The 13420-nt window shown below is 43.2% G+C and overlaps 1 non-coding gene across 1 annotated transcript; it reads right to left on the bottom strand.

Annotated features, from left to right (window-relative positions):
* Nucleotides 1-12760: 12760 nt before the first annotated feature.
* Nucleotides 12761-12835, bottom strand: Trnas-cga (transfer RNA serine (anticodon CGA)). Its single transcript has one exon. It is a non-coding gene; the product is annotated as a tRNA-Ser (tRNA).
* Nucleotides 12836-13420: the final 585 nt, after the last annotated feature.

A 13420-nucleotide genomic window follows, 5' to 3' on the forward strand; every position in this document is an offset into this window, starting at 1 on the left:
CGCGGTGTTGGCCGTCGAATGGCGCTAGCTGCGCAGCATTTGTGCACCGCCGCGGTCAGTGTCAGCCAGTTTGCCGTGGCATACGGAGCTCCATCGCAGTCTTTAACACTGGTAGCATGCTGCGACAGTGTGGACGTGAACCGTATGTGCAGTTGACGGACTTTGAGCGAGGGCGTATAGTGGGCATGCGGGAGGCCGGGTGGACGTACCGCCGAATTGCTCAACACGTGGGGCGTGAGGTCTCCACAGTACATCGATGTTGTCGCCAGTGGTCGGCGGAAGGTGCACGTGCCCGTCGACATGGGACCGGACAGCAGCGATGCACGGATGCACGCCAAGACCGTAGGATCCTACGCAGTGCCGTAGGGGACCGCACCGCCACTTCCCAGCAAATTAGGGACACTGTTGCTCCTGGGGTATCGGCGAGGACCATTCGCAACCGTCTCCATGAAGCTGGGCTACGGTCCCGCAAACCGTTAGGCCGTCTTCCGCTCACGCCCCAACATCGTGCAGCCCGCCTCCAGTGGTGTCGCGACAGGCGTGAATGGAGGGACGAATGGAGACGTGTCGTCTTCAGCGATGAGAGTCGCTTCTGCCTTGGTGCCAATGATGGTCGTATGCGTGTTTGGCGCCGTGCAGGTGAGCGCCACAATCAGGACTGCATACGACCGAGGCACACAGGGCCAACACCCGGCAACATGGTGTGGGGAGCGATCTCCTACACTGGCCGTACACCTCTGGTGATCGTCGAGGGGACACTGAATAGTTCACGGTACATCCAAACCCTCATCGAACCCATCGTTCTACCATTCCTAGACCGGGAAGGGAACTTGCTGTTCCAACAGGACAATGCACGTCCGCATGTATCCCATGCCACCCAACGTGCTCTAGAAGGTGTAAGTCAACTAGCCTGGCCAGCAAGATCTCCGGATCTGTCCCCCATTGAGCATGTTTGGGACTGGATGAAGCGTCGTCTCACGCGGTCTGCACGTCCAGCACGAACGCTGGTCCAACTGAGGCGCCAGGTGGAAATGGCATGGCAAGCCGTTCCACAGGACTACATCCAGCATCTCTACGATCGTCTCCATGGGAGAATAGCAGCCTGCATTGCTGCGAAAGGTGGATATACACTATACTAGTGCCGACATTGTGCATGCTCTGTTGCCTGTGTCTATGTGCCTGTGGTTCTGTCAGTGTGATCATGTGATGTATCTGACCCCAGGAATGTGTCAATAAAGTTTCCCCTTCCTGGGACAATGAATTCACGGTGTTCTTATTTCAATTTCCAGGAGTGTATATTGGGTTGGTGCACAAGTTCGCTTCGTTGTTCCTTAAGTTTAATAAATAGAACAGATACACATAATAGAGACTTTAGTCATCAATGATACATTCTCCTTCACTGTTTACAACAATCCGCTAATGCCAAGGTAACTTTTCACTTTCACAACTGTAGAAATAACGTGATTTTGAGGCAAAGAACTTGTCGAGCCATGTCCGGAGTGTACTTTCATTCGGAAAGGAAGTCCCTGAAGGTTGTTTGATAGAGAGCGGACAAGGTGAAAATCAGAGAGTGCAAGATCAAGTGAATAAGGCGGGCGCCGAATAACTTCCCAACCCAACTCCTGTACAGTGGTTTTTGTCGGTGTAGAAGAATGCGGGAGAGCGTTATGGTGGAGTAGCAACACTTCACGCTGCCTTCTTGGTTGTCGTTCTTGTTTTGTGTTGCGAGACGTCTCAGTTGTTGAGAACAAATGTCAGCAATTGTAGTTACATCGGGGGGAAGCAATTCGTAGTACACCACGCCGTTGCCGTTCCACTAGATGCATAAAATTATCCTTTGCAAATGGCCGCCGTCGTGGTACGGTGTGTTGCTGCATTGTTTGGGCTCAGCCATTACTATCTACTCCTTATTAGGGCGATGTAATTTATGCGTTAAGAATGTCACAAAATTCTCATCTACCGAATATCTTTTAGCCTCAGACGTTTACAGGGTAACAGTTATTGAACTGAATGAAATGAAATAGTCATAAATTCTGAACAGTTTACTTGAGGACGTTCAAACTACATGATTGCTCTCGGGGCATGATGGGAATTAGTATGCGTTGTATGGTTTGGTCTAGCGACAAAGCCCACTTTCATTTGGATGGGTTCTTCAATAAGCTTTATTGGTGCATTTGAGGGACAGAGAATCCGCATTTCACGATCGAGAACTCTCTTCACCCTCAAGGGGTCACTTTGTTGTGTTCAGTGACCAGTCACAGAATAATCGTTGCGATGTTCCTTGATGGCACGGTGACTACCGAACGGTACGTGAAGGTCCTTGAAAATGATTTCATTCCCTTTTATCCAAAGTAACCCTGATTTGAACGAGATGTGGTTCACGGAAGGCGCAGCTCGACTCCCATCGAAGCAGGAGAGTGTTTAATCTCCTGGAGGAACACTTTAGGAATCACATTCTGTCTCTGGGGTACTCAGAGGCTACTGGCATGATCCTCGATTGGAAAGGACATCCTCCGGATCTGAACACATGCGACTGCTTTTTGTGGGGCTATATTAAAGACAAGGCGTACGGCAATAACCCCAAAACCATAACTAAGCTGAAAACAGCCATTAAGGAGGTCATCGACAAAATCGATATTCCGACACTTCAGCGGGTCTTGCAGAATTTCGCTGTTCATTTGCGCCCCCGATAGCTCTTAACTTCAGTGATCTGACGGGAATGGATGTTACCATTGTGACATGGCCGTTGACGAATAATTTAACTGATACTGTGAAAATAAGTACTTTTACATATATACTCTTAGCGTGTGTAGCTAGCTACAAAAGGCTCTGAGAAAACACATTGAGAGATACTATACGAGAACCAAGAACGTCTATGTTGTCCGAACAAACGTCGAATTGTCCCTGATACAGTTTAAGATTAAAGTGTGGGACGCGCGAAAACAAACTAAGCGAAATTCCACGACCATAAATGTAGCTGTAATTTGTTTGATAATTAACACATGTAATACACTGGAGAGCCAAAGAAACTGGTACACCTGCCTAATATCGCATAGGGGCCCCGCAAACACGTCGTAGTGCCGAGACACGACGTGGCATAACTAATGTCTGAAGTAATACTGGAGACAACTGACTCCAGAATCCTGCAGGGCAGTCCATAAATCCGTAAGAGTACGATGGGGTGGAGATCTCTTCTGAACAGCACGTTGCAAGGCATCCCAGATTGCTCAATAATGTTCATGTCTGGGGATTTTGGAGGCCAGCTGAAGTGTTAAAACTCAGAAGAGTGTTCCTGGAGCCACTCTATAGCAATTCTGGACGTCTGGGGCGTCGCACTGTCCTGCCGAAATCGCCCAAGTTCGTCGGAATGCACAGTGGACATGAATGGATGCGGGTCATCAGACATGATGCTTACGTACGTGTGACACGTCAGAGTCGTTATGTAACATGGACCCCATATCACTCCAACTGCACCACTACAGAGCCTCCACCTGCTGACATGCAGGGTCCAAGGATTCGTGAGTTTGTCTCCATATCCGCACACGTCCATTCGCCCGATATAGTCTGAAACGAGGCTCGTCCGACCAGGCAACCCTTGTTCACTCAAGTACGAGCAGCCCTTAGCGGCTCGCCATCTTATTTACAACTATTCATGACGTCGCCTTTCCGGCTTAGATTTTTCAAATGTGACTTGTAAGTACTGCTTCTCTTTCCAGTCAGTGCAAACTTTAATTTTATTAATGTATTATATACCTAATATGTTTTAGAACAGTTAGTTATATTTTTTAAGACGACGGTCATAGTAGCGTCGAAACCTGGTCTATTTTGACTTAATGTTTGTGAGCGAGGGCTTATTTGTTCTAATATAATTCTGATACGGTCACTGAACCTTAGCAGCTATGTTCAAATTTTTATGTTGTTAGTCATCGTCAGTCCAAAATCGGCAACCATCAAGGGTACACGCGTGTGCTTTCGGCTCCGAAAGCCTATACCGCTGATGTTTCGTGGAATTGTCCGCACGCTGACACTTGTTGATGGCCCAGCATTGAAATCTACAGCAATTTGCGGAAGTGTTGCACTTCTGTCACGTTGAACGATTCTCTTCACTGTTCCATTTCTTGCAGGATCTTTTTGCGGCCGCAGCGATCTCGGAGACTTGATGTTCTACCAGATTCCCGATATTCACTGTACACTCGTGCGATGGTCGTACGGGAAAGTCCCCAATTCATCGCTACCTCGGAGATGCTGTGTCCTATAGCTTCTGCGCTGACTGTAAAATCATGTTCAAACTCACTATAATCTTAATAACCCGTCATTATAGCAGCAGTAAGCTATCTGTTGTCTTACATAGACGTTTCCGACTGCAGCGCCGTATTCTGCCTGTTTATATATCTCTTTATTTGATTACGCAAGCCTATACCAGTTTCTTTGGCCCTTCAGTGTATGATTAAGGAAGGTACTGGGCGCACGAAACGTATGGTAGCTTCACAACATACACACTCGTGCCTTGTTGGCTGATAACGACTCTGTAGCGGTTGTAAGCTTGTATCGTCAGACAATTCGGCATTCATCCACTCCTTCTAAATAACAGGGGTGTGGGAAGCCTTCGAAACATATGCAAGGTTTTCGTTATCAAGTCCACAACTGGCAGAGCGGTCAATATGGCGCGCTCTTAACCTGCCTTGTCTGTTCTATGTTTAGCAGACAAGTATCCGGTCACACAGAAACTTCTACATGCGTTCCAACAAAGGAAACTGACTTTACGTTACCTGGCCAACCTCACTGAAGAGAGATATGTTCTGCACACCTGTCCTTTCTTGCTTCAGATATGTCGATAGTTCAGGATACCTATGCTTCAAGGAATATTTCCCCTTTAAAGGCTATACTGGTACTGGCAGAGTGATGCAAGTTTCTGTTGAAATATCGTTGCAGAATAAGAAGCCGGCTCAGTTAACTTCCAAATTCTGAGAACGTAAGTCCCGATACAAGTAAAGAACTAATTTATTTCTTCATATGTGTAGCGCTCGCTATAAAAAGCAACGTGTGCCCGTAGCCCGAGTTTGAATGGCTGTTACGCATACCTTGAAAACTCTTGCCACGGCCCGCTGCATGTGAATATAACGTCTGTGTGTGTTGCCCATGGGTTGACTCTCTAGAAATTTCTGTCGTCTACACACAGACCATCTCTCCTTCTTTATTCTTGCAGATGGATTCGTTAATTGGACATCGTGAGGGTCGCAGTCACAGTAAAGTTGTTTAATTATCTGGGGTATAAGGTTACAAAGCGATTTGCAATGGAACGAGCATGTGAGAACTGTGGTAGAGAAGGCAAATGGTCGACTTCGATTTATAGGGAGAATTTTAGCAAAGAGTTTACCTCTAAAGGAGACTGCATACATGACTCTGGTGTGACCTTTTCTTGAGTACTGCACGAGTGTTTGGGATACGTCCCAGGTAGAATTGAAGAAAGACATCGAAGCAATTCAGAGACGGGATGCTAGATTTGTTACCTGTAGGTTCGAATAACAGGTAAGTGTTATGAAGATGCTTCGGAAACTCAAATGGGAATCCCTGGAGAGAAGGCGACGAGCTTTATTGAGAAAATGTAGGGAACCCATATGTGAAGCTGACTGGCAAACGATTCTGCTGCGCAAAATACATTGGGGTTACGGACCACAATGATGATAGCAGAAATTATTGCTCCTACGAAGGAATATAGACGGTCGTTTTCTCCTCGCTCTGTCTGCGAATGGAACAGGAACGGAAATGACCAGTAGTGGTGCTGGGTATGCTCCGCCACGAATTGGAGGCTGGCTTGCGGGGTATCTATGTAGATGTAGATGTCGATGAGAAGGTGACTTCTTGTCAACAAGCCACATCATAATAATATCAGATGTCAGGGACGTAATTCCATAAATTTATTAACAGTAACGACATTTAGAAACTCAGTAATTTTTAACAGTTGATATTTTTCTTTTAAAAAAAGAAGACACTCGATTCCATAAATGATATGTACCATATACTGCTACATGTATGACGAATACACACATTGCCTGGATTTTTTGACGTTAGCCATGTTAATGACAGTGAGCAACAGCAAGCACATTACTTTTAAAAATAAAGTTTTCTGGAGTAGAATAGTCGTGTAAAATCCTCAGTGACCAAAATGGTTTCAAATGATGTAATGTTCAGTAGCAGATGAGTGGTTCTAGCTGTAACAGTGCTCAGAATATTCGGGGAGTCTCCATTTAGTAACAGCTTTATTCAGCCTTGTCTGTTCCCCGATAATCCGCCCAGGGAATAAAAATTACATTCTGGAAAATAAGGACGGGATAAGTATCGAAAGAATTCAGGCTGTGAGAGCGAGTTGTCTGGGTAGCTCAGCGGGTAAAAGAACTGATGGCTATTGATGGTTCGAGCACAGTTTCGTCACATAGTTTTAGTGTGTCAGGAAGTTCATTCCGCTGCAGTGTGTTGATTTTGCGAAACGTTAAAGGTTTACGCAGTGTGGCCTGCCCAGCGGCGTAGTGGTACCGACAGAGTAGTGCGGGTAGTAACACATGCGGAACTCCACATACCGTTCCAGCATTCAGTCCATTTACGCTGAAGAGCCAAAACGTTATCACCACCTTTTTAGTAGCGTGTTGGTCCACATGTGGACTGCAGTACGGATTCGGTAAGCTTTTGGTGCGTTTCTGGAGCAGATGTCTTTGCACAGGTCGTCAAATTCCCGTACATTATGCTGTTGGAAGATGCCAAAGGCATTGGAGAAAATATTAAGCATGAAGAGGTGCACGTGGTCTGTACAAAATGTTTAAATATTTTGAATAAAATGCCAGCACCAATTCTATGTATATCTATTTGTGTTTGAAAAAAACGACGACCTGTTTTGGCCACCATGGACAGAATCATGTGGTTGTATGTCAGATGTCCTGAGAGAATACAGAGAGAGCAAATAGTCTTCCACTGTTCCCTTAAGATGCCTGGCATATAACCACTGTTCTTAGGGCCCGAAACCAGTCGTGGGTTTTAAGACAAAAACAAACGTACAGCTAGTGTTGGCATTTTCTTCAAAATCAGTAATACATTAACGGAACGTTCATCAACATTCTGGACAAGAAATTAAAGTTCTGGTAGCCCATATTTATTGTAGTGCCTTCGGTTACTGCCACAGACCTTATAGAAACTGAGGTGAATGTCCCACATACCACAATACTGCCCTCCTCGATATGTGTTCCTAATGTGATACAAATTTTGCTCCGACATTCCCCTTGATGATGGTGTATCAGTTTACATTCATGCTCGGCCCAATCTCAGTGATGTTCTAGTTCTAGTTGTAAATGACGAAGTCTTTCGGTCAGAGGTTTGGCCCCACATTCACCAATGTGAGCTGAACGATTTGCTCAGAAACAATTCTCCCCGCACCAACAGTGCACTCTGTCATCACATCTGCCACAGATCGCAACCTACCTTGCTTTACAGAGCGAATAAACTGACAACATCCATGGTTGTGACAGGACGTGCACGTCTAGCTCCATGTAGCCCATAAGTGGTTTCACTGCCCTCCAACCACTTCCCATACTTGCTCACGACTGAAACACGCTAACAGCCGACAACATTCGCCGTTTCTGAGAGGATGGTTCCCAAAGAATGACCAATAAAAATCTGACCTTTAACAAAGTTACTTATGTCAGTGGGTTTCGTTGTTCTCACTAAAATGATTCGCTACTTGTCTCTGCACCACTTGTATAATTCCCTTACTGCATCAGGTAGTTAGTTACATGTTCCATAGATCGTTTGAACAATTGTTTTATGATGCGGAAAGTGTCAGTTTAGAGGATTTATTTTACAGGCAGTCAGTTTTGAAATAGAAATTCATCCATGGATTAAAAAGAACTGTCCAGGAGGAACAAATTTAGGTTATATTTAAAATCTGTGTTGCTGCCTATCTGCCAACAGCCTGGCCGCAGTGGTAAAGTAGCAGCACCGGTTCCCATCATGCTGATAATGTTGCACGCTGTTGAGCTTCAGGAGTATTTGGATTATGCACTCAGCCCTTGTGAGGCCAATTGAGGAGCAAATTGATTGAGAAGTAGAAGCTCTGGACACGAAAATTGACTATGGCTGGTGACGCCTATCGGCTGAAGGTGATACGACAGGTAGTTGGTACCGTTGGGTCTTCAGAACCTGCTAGGAAGAGATTGTATTTGTTACCTGCCAGACATTTGATGTTATTGGGCAAATGATCAAAATTTTTGATACTGTGTACTAAGCGACTTTCTGAGACACTCACAGTTTTAATAATGGATAATAAAGGCCTTTTCTTCCTTAGTGTTGTAGGTAGAACACCACTGATCTTCTCAGATTGTGATGGATATTTATGCCTAACTTCATTTGGGAATCTATGTATTTTGACAGTGCAGTTAGAATGCCTAACTCTTTGAAGAGGTACCTACAGGACAGCTGCTAGTGAACATCATATATTATTCTTACTGATCACTTTTGTGCAATCAATACTTTCTTCCTAAGTGGTGAGCAACCCCAGAAAATTATCCCATAAAACATTATTGAATAGAAATTTTCAAAATATGTCAAGAGGTTGACTATTTTGTTTCCAAGACTAGCAACTGTACGAAGAGCAAAAGTAACTCAACTGGGTTGTTTGAGAAACTTGGTAGAATGCTTCTTCTAGTTCAAGTTTTCATGAAAATGTATAAAAAAATTGAAATATTCTGTTCATGCGCTACAACAATTGTTTCTTATAGTGAATTTTCTGAAAATTCAAGGACGGCCCATTTTCAGCGTAACACTTAATAATTCGTTAAAAAACATAATTAACCATCTCTTATGTTGCTTTCTATCTAAGAGGAGTCATTCTAACACTTGTACCGCCTGCACAAGTATCTGTTTAGTTTGTTTAACGTTGAGTGGAAGGTCATTCACATATACACGGTGCAATGCTTATAAGTGCCGGTATTTTTACGTGTGGTATCTTAATATGTACACACATCATGTAATTTACAGCATGATGTTTTCAACACAGTCGTAAATGCACCACTAACTGGACTGCACCTGCCGTATAGACAAAGTGTTTTGGGTCCATTTCAACACCTGATGTGCTGCCCCGGGGAAGATAAGCGTTAGTACCTTCCTCTTCCACGTGTGTTTGGAGGTACTGACCAACATAAAAACATATTACACCTAATAGCAATAATTATAAATATGCACACGAAGTAAATACTGATTTAATGTTGTTCAGTATATTATCCTTAGTCATTAGCACAAATATCTGCACTTTAACTTAACCCATAAGAACTGATAAGAACTGGGAGCGAACCCAACATTTGACTCTATGTGACTTCCTTCGTAATTCCTCTCCAACGCCTAAAATTTTCTACTCTTTCAGAATTGTTTGAATTATTCATCACAACTTTTTGCGCTCTGTTTGTTATATATGGTTCAAACAAGTTGTGTACAAAGTCCTCGGTTCTGTAACACATGAGTTTTTCTAAGAGTGTAACACGATCTACATGACGAAACGGCTTGTAAAAATCACAAAAATACAAACTGGGGCTATTTTTTATTTAAAGTATGTAATTCTGGTGAGTGAATGCATGAATAGCATTCTGAGCCGAGCAAAGCTTCTGGAACTCAGTCTGTGATGTTCTGAGTAACCTGTTTGTGTGATATTAAAATGTTAGAGTACTCTTGATTACATTAGGTTTTTTGAATATTTTGGATAAAGATATCAGCAAAGTAATGGTAATAGTTTAAGTCTTTCCTGTCACCTTTTTTTATAAAGAGGTTTAACAGTTGCACATTTTAACCTGTCGGGAAAAATTCCCTGTGCTAGTGAGGCATTGCATATATCACTAACAGCGTTACTTATTAACAACTTTCACAAATTTGAAACGCCATCAGCGCCATATGAAGGATGTTGATGCTACTTCTAGTAACTTAAAGTTTTGTGAAAGGACATTTTAAATACACTGTTTTGCTTCTTCAACTGAATCGTTCAATTATGTTTTTGCTGCTACATTTAGAAAGTGACTGTTAAAATTACAAGCTACTTAAGATCATCTTATAAATCATCAGTCACTACATTGTCATTTAGTTGAATTTTTGTGGTATATTGTACACTGCCTGGCTCTCCTGTCTCCCATTCAACAATATTTTACATAACACTGTAGAAAATGCTGCAAACAGCCGCAAGTTCTCTTGAAATTATTTTATTATTCCATTACTAGTTTCAGGCCTGAGCCCATCGTCAGATGGTAACGATGACTCCTTGTAAGTTCTACATTTGTGTCTTTCTCAAAAGGCTTTCTTTGCATGTTAGAGGACAGAGGTTTGCTTTTCTTTTACAGTCCATAATGATCAATGAACCGAATTTAAAGCAAGATGACGATGGGCTCAGGTGCGAAACTAGTAATAATAAAACAAAATCATTTCAAGAAAACTTGTACTTGATTGCAGTATTTCCTACAATGTAACTTACGAAAACAGCAGCGGTGTTCTTCAACCACAATATGCATCATATGAAGTTTTAATCTCATGATCTGTAGTATTAATTTCTGCCACATCATCACGTATGTGCAACGCCACCAGATGGCATTTAATCTCTCATTTGGCAGTGGTCACAAGTGTTTAGGTTCACCAGTATAAAGAAAGCGTGAAAAATCTGAATCTGAGCGACCAGACAGGGATATGAATTCTTCTTCTTCTCCGGTGCCTATCCTGTTCGGATGTTGGCGATCATGATGGCTATTCTTCTCTTGTTTGTAGTAATACGGAATAGTTACGTTGAAGACATAATGAACCAGCAAGTAAGGTTGTCAGACCAAGATATTCGTCTTCTTCCAGGACTTCTTTTGCTGTTGATTTTCCCCTGAAGCATATTTTTGTAGCGGAACATATCTATTTATATTACGAATGATATTTCCTAGATATTGCAACTTCTGGCATTTCACTAACTTGATTAATTTAGGTGTTGTGTGCATTCTTCTCAAAACTTCTACGTTTGTCACTCTCTGGGTCCAAGGTGTTCTCAGGACCCGCCTATAAAGCCAGAATTAAAGGCCACCAGCTTCTTGTCCGTGTTTTTATTTAATGATGGTGATCTTGATGATGTTTGGTCGGTGGGGCGCTCAACTGCTCGTTTATCAGCGCCCGTACAAATTCCCAACCTTTGCTCAGTCCAAACTCACCACTTTTACGAAAGATGATGAAATGATGAGGTCAACACAAACACCCAGTCATCTCGAGGCAGGTGAAGGTCACTGATCCCGCCGGGAATCGAACCCGGGACCCCGTGCTCGGGAAGCATGAAGGCTCATGTCTCTGCTCCATATAGGACAGAACACACATAGCAGCGAAAAGTCTGATTATTGTTCTTAGAGTTAGGTTACGCCTTTCAAGAGAAAACTCATTTTCTGAAACACAATTCTTGCTTTCCCAATGAGATTCTTGATTTCTTGCGAGTTATCCCAGTTGTCGTTTATTATGATTCCAAGGTATGTATATTGTTTTACCCTTGCTATAGTTCTTTGGTTTATTACTTCACTTCTGTAACATTTTCATTGCTTACGACCATGAGTTTTGTCTTCGTGGCGTTTACTTCAAGCCCATACTGACTGCTAACTCTCACAGTTCTATCCATTAATACTTGTAAACATTAAATAGCGTCTGCAAATACAATAGTAATATCACCATATAGAATGTTGTTTAATCTTATTCCATTTATCAAAATTCCTTCTTCTACTTCTTCAGGTATTCTCTAAATATGAATTCTGACTATATATTATATGGTATGGGTGACAAGATACATCCTTGTCTTACACCCCTGAGAAATTCGACAGCTTCATCGTGCTGTCCATCAATACGCAACACCACTGTTTGATTCGAGTACAGGTCCTTGATGATTCGCAGATCTCTTTCTTCCATTCCAATATTTCTCAAAATCTCCCTCAGTTTGTCGTGTTTTACTCTATCAAAAGCCTTCTGGTAGCCTATTAGGCTCATACAGAAAATCTGCTACATCTAAGTTCTTCGACCACAGCCCACATGTTTGTGTGTAAACATAGTGTATTTCAAGAGTGCACATCATCGTAGTGTAATATGAAGCTATACTTGGTAAAACTGAAATATGGACGGGAAAATGACCATAAGTGTGTAACTAAGAAGCAAAACTATCACCACAGCATAACTGCTTCATCTTTATGTGAGTACAGATATATTTTCGTCAAATGCTGCCTTGCCACTTACAATTGTCCAACTTTTATCTGTTTAGTCACCAGAAAATATTTTTTTTTTCATACAGTGATCTCCAACAGTACAAACATGTACATGAATGTATAAACACCTGAAGATGGGCGCAAGCAGGAAACCGGTCGTGTGACAAATAAATAACCTTTTATTGTGATTGATAGCGGATATTTTTCTACACCCAATCTTCGAAGCTGTTGCTTGCATATGCTTTAACGCTCTATGAAAGTGTAGATATCTCCCAGATGCAAAGCTGGATACGACATTCTTAGCAGCGTTGAAGATAGTTCGGGAAGTGTATGTTTGTTATGGAATTTATCAGTTACGTATCCGAAGGCGGAAAAAGCCGAACTCGTTTCATAACTGAAAAGCTTGTAGTACCTATTTCGCCCTGATCTGCAGCCTGAACTAACTGATCTGAAGTGCGACTCGAGATTCCTCCAAGCATTTCCCTCAGCACCGATTTTCTTGAAACTTGCTAGCAGATTAAAACTGTGTGCCGGGCCGAGACTCGAACTCGGGACCTTTGCCTTTCGGGGGCAAGTGCTCTACCAACTGAGCTATCCAAGCACGACTTACTCCCCGTCCTCATAGCTTTACTTCTGCCAGTACCTCGTCTCCTACCTTCCAAACTTTACAGAAGCTCTCCTGCGAGCCTTGCAGAACTAGCACTCCTGAAAGAAAGGATATTGCGGAGACCTGGCTTAGCCACAGCCTGGGAGATGTTTCCAGAAAGAGATTTTCACTCTGCAGCGAAGTGTCCGCTGATATGAAACTTCCTGGCAGATTAAAACTGTGTGCCCGACCGAGACTCGAACTCAGGACCTTTGCCTTTCGCGGGCAAGTGCTCTACCAACTGAGCTACCGAAGCACGACTCACGCCCGGTACTCACAGCTTTACTTCTGCCAGTATCCGTCTCCTACCTTCCAAACTTTACAGAAGCTCTTCTGCGAACCATGCAGAACTAGCACTCCTGCAAGAAAGGATATTGCGGAGACATGGCTTAGCCACAGCCTGGGGGATGTTTCCAGAAAGAGATTTTCACTCTGCAGCGGAGTGTGCGCTGATATGAAACTTCCTGGCAAATTAAAACCGTGTGCCGAGCCGAGACCCGAACTCGGGACCTTTGCATTTCGCGGGATGCTGGAGTCCGAT

The sequence above is a fragment of the Schistocerca gregaria genome, chromosome 4 (genome assembly GCF_023897955.1).
Source record: "Schistocerca gregaria isolate iqSchGreg1 chromosome 4, iqSchGreg1.2, whole genome shotgun sequence".
Taxonomy (NCBI): domain Eukaryota; kingdom Metazoa; phylum Arthropoda; class Insecta; order Orthoptera; family Acrididae; genus Schistocerca; species Schistocerca gregaria.